Below are 7,685 nucleotides of genomic sequence, written 5' to 3'. Positions count from 1 at the left end.
AATGAGGCCTCTCAGCCTGCTTAGCATCAGCCTTGCCCAGATTTAGTTTGAGTTTGCCTGGGATGATATATATTCAATGCGTAGTGATGGGTTGCCATCGATTCCACTAGATCCCCATTTACGTGATGGCTTCAGCGAGAAGGGGAATATTGAAAAGTAGGCGAAAGCTAATATGAAGCTCGTGAGAGGAAATCCGCTAGTTATAGTTTGAACCGTGACAGGTTAGTTCCTTCAATCAATCAGACTTTTGCTGATGCGAGCTTTGTGAGGCGAAAGCCAGGGTGGGTGTGGGCTAAGTCGGCGGTAGAGGAAATTGATCCTGGGAAGGAGTCTTGAGGTGACTTTGACGTTCTTAGACAATCAATATGGAATAGGACAGTCTTCCTTTATTCCAATCTTTCTAAGTAAGGGCAATAAGGGCAAGTAGGGCCTAGGCCGAAAAGGGAAAGTAGGGCAAGGCTTTCATGCTTCCGTTAGCCGGGTCGCTTCTACATTTAGAGAATAAACTAATTGCGCTTAAATAAAGAGGAGTAAAGTAAGCTGCCCAATCGGCTACAGGTCATTAGATGTGGAAGTTCCAGGGTGATAAGAAGCTGACGGTTGCAGAAGATGGACTTGTTGACCCAGGTCTCGTGTGCCATGCTATTATTACTTATTATTTATATTCTATATAGCGAAGGCATAGTCTGATTTTCTCTCTCAAATCAAAATCAAAAACTCATTGGCGCCAAGCGTGAGGGAATGCTAGACGTTTGGTAATTTCTCCTCCGACCAGGATAAAGGATCCCATTGAAGCGGCTAATCCCATGCATATTGTATGTACATCTGGTGACAAAAAGATCATAGTGTCATAAATAGCTATTCCGGGGATTACCCACCCGCCGGGATAGTTTATAAACAAATAAAGATCCCTGGTCGCATCCTCTATACTGAGATATATCATGAGACCCACAATTTGATTCGAGATCTCGCTATCAATCTCTTGCCCTAATAAAAGTAATCTTTCTCGATGAAGTCGGTTGATTAGGACAAAATTTCCTTCGGAACCGCACACGCGCCTTTAGATGCATACGGTTCAAAAAAAGCAAAATTGCGAAACGAAAAAAAAAGAAAGAAAGAATTTCTGAAATGAGAATGAAAGAAAGAAGACTATTTGGACATCCTTTTGAACTTGCAAATGTAATGAATCAATTTCGAAATTCAAATGAAAAGAATGAAATGACATTCATTTACATTTCATTCTTTGTTTCATTTTTCTTCATTATCATTCTCGCTTCTCTTTTTGAACTTTCGATTCTGCAATGCAAATTGTTCACGTTCAGAAACCCGCGAGTGCGAAGGCAGAGCAACGGGACGTTCGGGCTTAGCATTAGGAATATATGTTCGGGCGGGTCCTTGTCACTTCGAAACCTGGAAAGAAAGAAAAGAAAGGCTCTTTTTATTCAAGAATTTTGTGAGTTCTATTAGCATAGAAGGATAAGGTTAAAACAAGGTGAGGAAAGGTTGTTAGGATGCAGTTCCTGTAGTGATTGAGCCATCTTTTATGGTTCGCGAACGTTACTAACAAGCAAGTAGGCTTAGCCAGCAGTCAGGCCTTGTTTACGAGTACCATCTCTCTGACTTCCTTCCTGGTTCCCTTTCTCCTCTATCCGAATAAGAAGACGAAGGACTATCGAGTGGGAACAGACGAGAGAACGGTCTCTGGGGCAAGGTTCACTTAAGAAAATATAGAGTTATGACCTGCACTTGAGTGACACTAGGTGACACTGCAAAAGCACCTTTTGTCTAATGCACTTTTTTCGCACATTCCGATTAATAAAGAGGAGAGCCGTTCCGCTTCCCTATGAATATTACTGATTGGCTGATTTCAACGATGCAAGATTTGAGATAGGAGCCCTAAATACGAACAACCGCGCTGGTCGTAATAGATCGACAACACAAAACATCTTTGATTACGATTAAACGAGTTCAGTCGAACAGCGTCAAATCCAATCGGCAGCGTTGGGAGAAAACGAATCTCACATGTCGGGCCGAAAGATGCTTAGCTACCCGGATGGTGAGTCAAACGGTAAGTGCAAGCTACTATGCTGGCGCAACCTGCACCCGCACCGCTTCATTCAATTGCTCAATCAGTCTGGTAGCTAAATCGACTGAGTATGATGCAAAGGTCTCTCACAAGGTAGACCAAATCCTTCCGCTTATGGTAACCGAACAAGGTAACCAAAAATCTCTCCTATGGTATAAGGCGTGGGTGGCATTATGCATCAAGTTGGCAATCCTGTTAGGTGGGCCAACCGACCGATCGAGTGAGCGTCCATGTCACAGAAATTTCATTTCTCTTTTCTGTGAATTTAGGATTCCCCTTTTCCGCACATCGTAAATGTTTTCGTTTTGTTTTTAGTTTCATTTACACCTTAGATCTGGGAATCCATCTACCTTCCATAAAGGAGCCGAATGAAACCAAAGTTTCATGTTCGGTTTTGAATTAGAGACGTTCAAAATAATGATGAATTGACGTCGACTATAACCCCTAGCCTTCCAAGCTAACGATGCGGGTTCGATTCCCGCTACCCGCTCCACTCCATATCATATTATATAAAAGAAATTACTATGATATGATACATGCATCATTGATTGAGATATGCATCTCGATTATGCAAAATTTATCCCATACAATCTCATTTTTTATCAAAACAAGGGGTAGGAAGGTGCAAAAGAGAAAATACAAATTTCAAATCGGAATGAAAAGCAAGCGTCCATTGTCTAATGGATAGGACAGAGGTCTTCTAAACCTTTGGTATAGGTTCAAATCCTATTGGACGCAATTTCTTTCCATCTATTTTTGTAGATTTTTATGCCAAAAAACATATTTTGAATGATTCGAATCGAAGACATTTCTCAACTATTCCTCTTGTACTAATACTAAGAGCGATCCATTTCTTTATGTTTGTTCCTGAAGTAGAAACTGTTCTATCTGTTCCGGAATAACTTCTTTCAAAAGGGCTTCCGCTTCCTCGGTGAATGTCTTGGTAGAAGATATTCTTTCTTGGAATTGAGGTTTATTTGTTTTTAAGTAGTTACGTAACTGAGCTATAAATTTCGTTACCTGTCCAAGTTATAACGGATCAAGATAACCATTTGCTCCAGTATAAATAGTAACTATCTGATCTTCCACCGTAAGAGGGTCTGATTGGGATTGTTTGAGCAATTCGCGTAATCGTTGACCTCTTGCCAATTGATTCTGAGTGGCTTTATCAAGATCAGAAGCGAATTGTGCAAAGGCTTCTAACTCGGCGAATTGAGCCAGTTCCAATTTGGATTTGCCAGCTACTTGTTTCATGGCTTTAATTTGAGCCGCAGATCCCACTCTGGAGACGGAAATACCCACATTAATAGCAGGGCGGATTCCGGCATTGAATAGATCGGCGGATAAGAATATTTGTCCATCTGTAATGGAAATGACATTAGTTTGAATATAAGCCGAAACATCTCCAGATTGAGTCTCAACTATTGGTAAAGCGGTCATACTTCCTTCACCTAAACGAGAACTTGATTTAGCGGCTCTTTCCAAAAGGCGTGAATGCAAATAAAAAACATCTCCTGGATAGGCTTCGCGACCTGGTGGTCTTCTTAATAGAAGAGACATTTGTCGATAAGCTTGTGCTTGTTTGGAGAGATCATCATAAATTCTTGAAGTATGTCGTTCACGGTACATAAAATATTCAGCCAGAGCCGCTCCTGTATAAGGAGCGAGGTATTGTAATTCCGCAGGCGAATCTGCCGTTTCGGCTACTAAAATAGTGTATTCCATCGCCCCTCGTTCCTGGAAAGTAGTCACTACCTGAGCCACGGAAGATGCTTTTTGACCAATAGCTACATAAACACATATTACATTTTGTCCTTTTTGATTGAGAATAGTATCTGTGGCTACTGCAGTTTTACCTGTCTGCCTGTCCCCAATAATTAATTCTCGCTGACCGCGTCCTATAGGGATCATCGAATCAATAGCAATAAGCCCCGTTTGAAGAGGCTCATATACGGAACGTCTCGAAATAATACCTGGAGCGGGAGATTCAATTAACCGAGATTCAGAAGCGGAAATTTCCCCTCTCCCGTCAATGGGTTTAGCCAGAGCATTTATAACACGACCCAAATAAGCCTCACTCACGGGTATCTGAGCAATTCTTCCTGTTGCTTTTACAGAGCTTCCTTCTTGTATCATCAAACCGTCACCCATTAATACAACACCAACATTATTTGATTCTAAATTCAGAGCAATGCCTATTGTACCCTCTTCAAACTCTACTAATTCTCCTGCCATTACTTCATCAAGACCATGAATACGAGCAATGCCGTCGCCCACTTGAAGTACGGTGCCGGTATTCACAATTTTGACTTCTATACTATATTGTTCAATACGCTCGCGGATAATATTACTAATTTCGTCAGCTCGAAGGGTTACCATTAGTGCCTCTTAATTCTTTTTCGGAAGCAAAGGGAGCAAAATCAAAAAATAATGCCTCGCGGTAGAAGGTCTAATCTGTTATTTCTTTCATGGCTCCGAGCATGCCAATATTAGCACTGATAGTTCGTAGATGTAACTCGCTGTTCAAACAACTATTCAAAGTTCCTAGAGCTCCTTGTAAGGCTTGCTCAAAAACTCGTTGTCGGACCTGATTAATTGCTCTTTGTTGTTCAAAATGAATGGTTTAATTTTTGTAACTTTCTAATCGTTCCAAAGTCTCATATGTGGCATTAATCAAATTCTCTTTTTCTCGTTCTATCTCAGAGTATCCATTCACCCGAAACTCATCCGCCTCCGTTTCTACTTTACGTAAGCGAGCTCGGGCTTTTTCGAGCTGCTCAATGGCTCCTCCACGTAGTTCTTCTGAATTTCGAATAGCACTCAAGATCCTCTGTTTTCGATTATCTAATAAATCACTTAATGAAAGTAGATTACCTTCTCATTTATTTCACAACTTCACTTCCATGATCTCTTCCCGAACCAAACATGAATCTTTCGATTCATTTGGCTCTCACGCTCAGTTATTTAGGGGGCACCCCCATATCTTTTAATTGATGAGCTTACCCTCTCCGCTCTGTTCGTATTCCATTCCAAGACATCGAAACTAATACAAAACCTGAATATTAGGAGGGCTCTTCCGACTCGACCAGACAAAAAATCTGTAATTGCCAGCAAAGTTGTTCATTTTCTCATTCATTTATGAAATGAGAATGAAAGAATGAAATGCAAATTCATGAAATGAGAATGAAAGAATGAAATGACAATGAATGAAATGAGAATGAATTGAATAAAGACGAATGAAAGAAAGAATTGAAGAAATGAGAATGAAAGAAAGAAGACATCCTTGTTGGACATCCTTTTCTAATTATTTAGATATTATATATAATAATAATAATGAAGCAAGCGGCCCTTTCGCGACTCAAACTGCCGGTACGCTTTCCGGCTCGCGACGACTCAAACGGGCGGGGGCTCTCTAAAAGCTTGCAATGCCGGCAGTTCGCCTTTAGTTAGAAGTAGAGGGCGCCGTTCGCCCCACACTTAAGAAATTGTAAAAAAGTATGGATGAAGTTACAACATTTAGAGTCAAAAATCTAAACTTGGTTACGGGAACCGAAGGTTAGGCCGACTACTATAGCTACACCTACAACAGTTTATTCCTACCCCCTTTTCTTCCCCTTTCTGTCAATGTTGCCAATTCCCAGAATAGAATACTTATGTACCCTCGTGCATACTGTTGCCCAACTACTTTCTTCCTCCGACTTCTTTAGCCACTTCCGCATCTGTCGTATTCGGGAGAGCTTGCTTCGTGGCTCCGCATTAGCAATGCCAGCCTGGTGAGGGCTGAGGGCTGGCTGTCTGGGGACAGGTTAAGGCAAGGCCTGCTGGGCTTGCTTCTCATGAGATTGGGTGAGGGAATCGGAAAGGGGCTCATAAACCGGGCGGGCGGGCTTTTGGGCACACGGAAAAAGGGAAGTGGATGGAGCAATCAAACGGCTGCGCTAACGCGAGGTCTTACAGAGCCTTTCGCGCGCAGCGCTCAGTCCGTTAGCGCTACGGCTTTCGCGCGCAGCGCTCAGTCCGTAGCTTGTTGGCTCTGACATCTGCGATCAATTCGGTGTCGGAGAATTAAAGAATTAAAACCTCCTAAGTCTGACAAGAAAAAGAAGCATCGCAAAGACAAACGGAGATCTTACCAGAAGAGTTCCTCTTACTCTTCCAGTTAGAAGAAAAAGCGTAGTTCCCGCAAGAATACATCAGAGTTCAGCGCTCCCAAGAAGAGCGGGACTTGATAGTCAAGATTGCACTAGCAAGAGAGTTAGTGCTGCAGTGAAGGCAAGCTCAGAAAGCAGTGACAGCGTATATTCCAGCAGTAGCTCAGATAGTGAAAGCGTGTCTTCAGAATGCTGTTCCAGTTCCACAGCCTGCCGTTGCCCAGATGCCGAGCTTAGCGACTCTGAAAAGGGGAAAAGAATTGGAGCTATATATGCCGCCAAAGATGAAGTAGCAGCTGTACCAGAAACGAAACGGCAACAATGGTCCTCAGCTTCGGATCTCTTACTCCAATAAGGGTCACATACAAAGAGAAGACTCATGACATCATAGACATTCAAGAGATAGTCTTCAGCCTTGAGTTGCCGCCTCTTCCTCAGCCCTCAGACGCAGAAGTTTGGGTTGAACACATGGGAAGAAGAAGATAGAAGATCAAGCTGCCTACTATGCCGGTCTACCCAGATATCAGTGAGATTATTCCCACAGGATGGGGAGATGAGCTTGAAGATGGCGTCCCCGTTCGAAGAATAGGAGCCCTCACTTCTTAGTGCTCTCATTCAGATGCAAGCAGGAAATCAAGACACCGGAAGAAGAAAGGAAAAGAACTTCCAGACGAGCAATAGGAAAGGTAACCTCCACCACCTTAATTAATATATTAGCAATTGTTACCTATTTTATATCCTCGCCCTTATCTCTAAAGGGGCTTACTCCACTCTCTATTTCATATCCTAATCAGTTTTGTAAGTGAACGAAAGGCTAACATAAGCGTCAGTTGAACGATCTACTTTTCTATCCTGATGGCTAGAAAGCCGCACCCGGATAAGCAGTTTCAGCTTCTACACGTACTTTTGCCAATGCATCTTCTCTCAGGCCTCAAAACAAGACCTGGACGGAAGGCCCTCTTCCAGAGCCTTGTCCGCGAGGCTAGGAAACGACTCAGATTTTGGCCAGCCAGCGGGAACACGAGCAAAGGCAACTTCCGAGTCAGCGGGCCTGACAGCCCGACCTCACTCAGGAATAGACACTCGAAAGGCCATCAATCAAAGGAAAGAAAGAGTCTCTTCCCAGGAAACTATCCTCTCGGTCAGCAGCTCCTCGGTCTCGAACTCGGTCCATTGTCCTTGAAACTCTCATCTGCGCCTCTGGTCTTGAAAGCAATCTCCTCTGGAAAGCCATCACTCAGGCACAGGAAGAGGTTTGGAACCCTCTATCCGTCTCTCTCAAGCCATTTTTTTCAAAGTAAGCTGATCAGTCTTCTGTCAAGTAAGTTAGTCACTCTCCATCCATCGGCCAATTAACATTGCCTTGAAGGAAGATCTTTCATTCCGTGCTTTGTCCCTCGAGGTACCTGCTTTTGCTTATGGATGGAAACTAGTCTTTCGGTAAGCTC

At 42.9% G+C, this 7,685-nt stretch overlaps 1 non-coding gene across 1 annotated transcript; it reads left to right on the top strand.

The window, feature by feature from the left end:
- Positions 1 to 2,752: 2,752 nt before the first annotated feature.
- On the top strand, positions 2,753 to 2,824 carry TRNAR-UCU (transfer RNA arginine (anticodon UCU)). The gene has a single exon. It is a non-coding gene; the product is annotated as a tRNA-Arg (tRNA).
- Positions 2,825 to 7,685: the final 4,861 nt, after the last annotated feature.

This window comes from Aristolochia californica, unplaced genomic scaffold (assembly GCF_029961685.1).
Source record: "Aristolochia californica isolate CCGP_79_NKW_82.1479 unplaced genomic scaffold, dmAriCali1.0.hap1 SCAF_49, whole genome shotgun sequence".
Taxonomy (NCBI): Eukaryota; Viridiplantae; Streptophyta; class Magnoliopsida; order Piperales; family Aristolochiaceae; genus Aristolochia; species Aristolochia californica.
The sequence above is the reverse complement of the archived record's forward strand: the minus strand, read 5'-3'. Positions and strand labels throughout refer to the sequence as shown.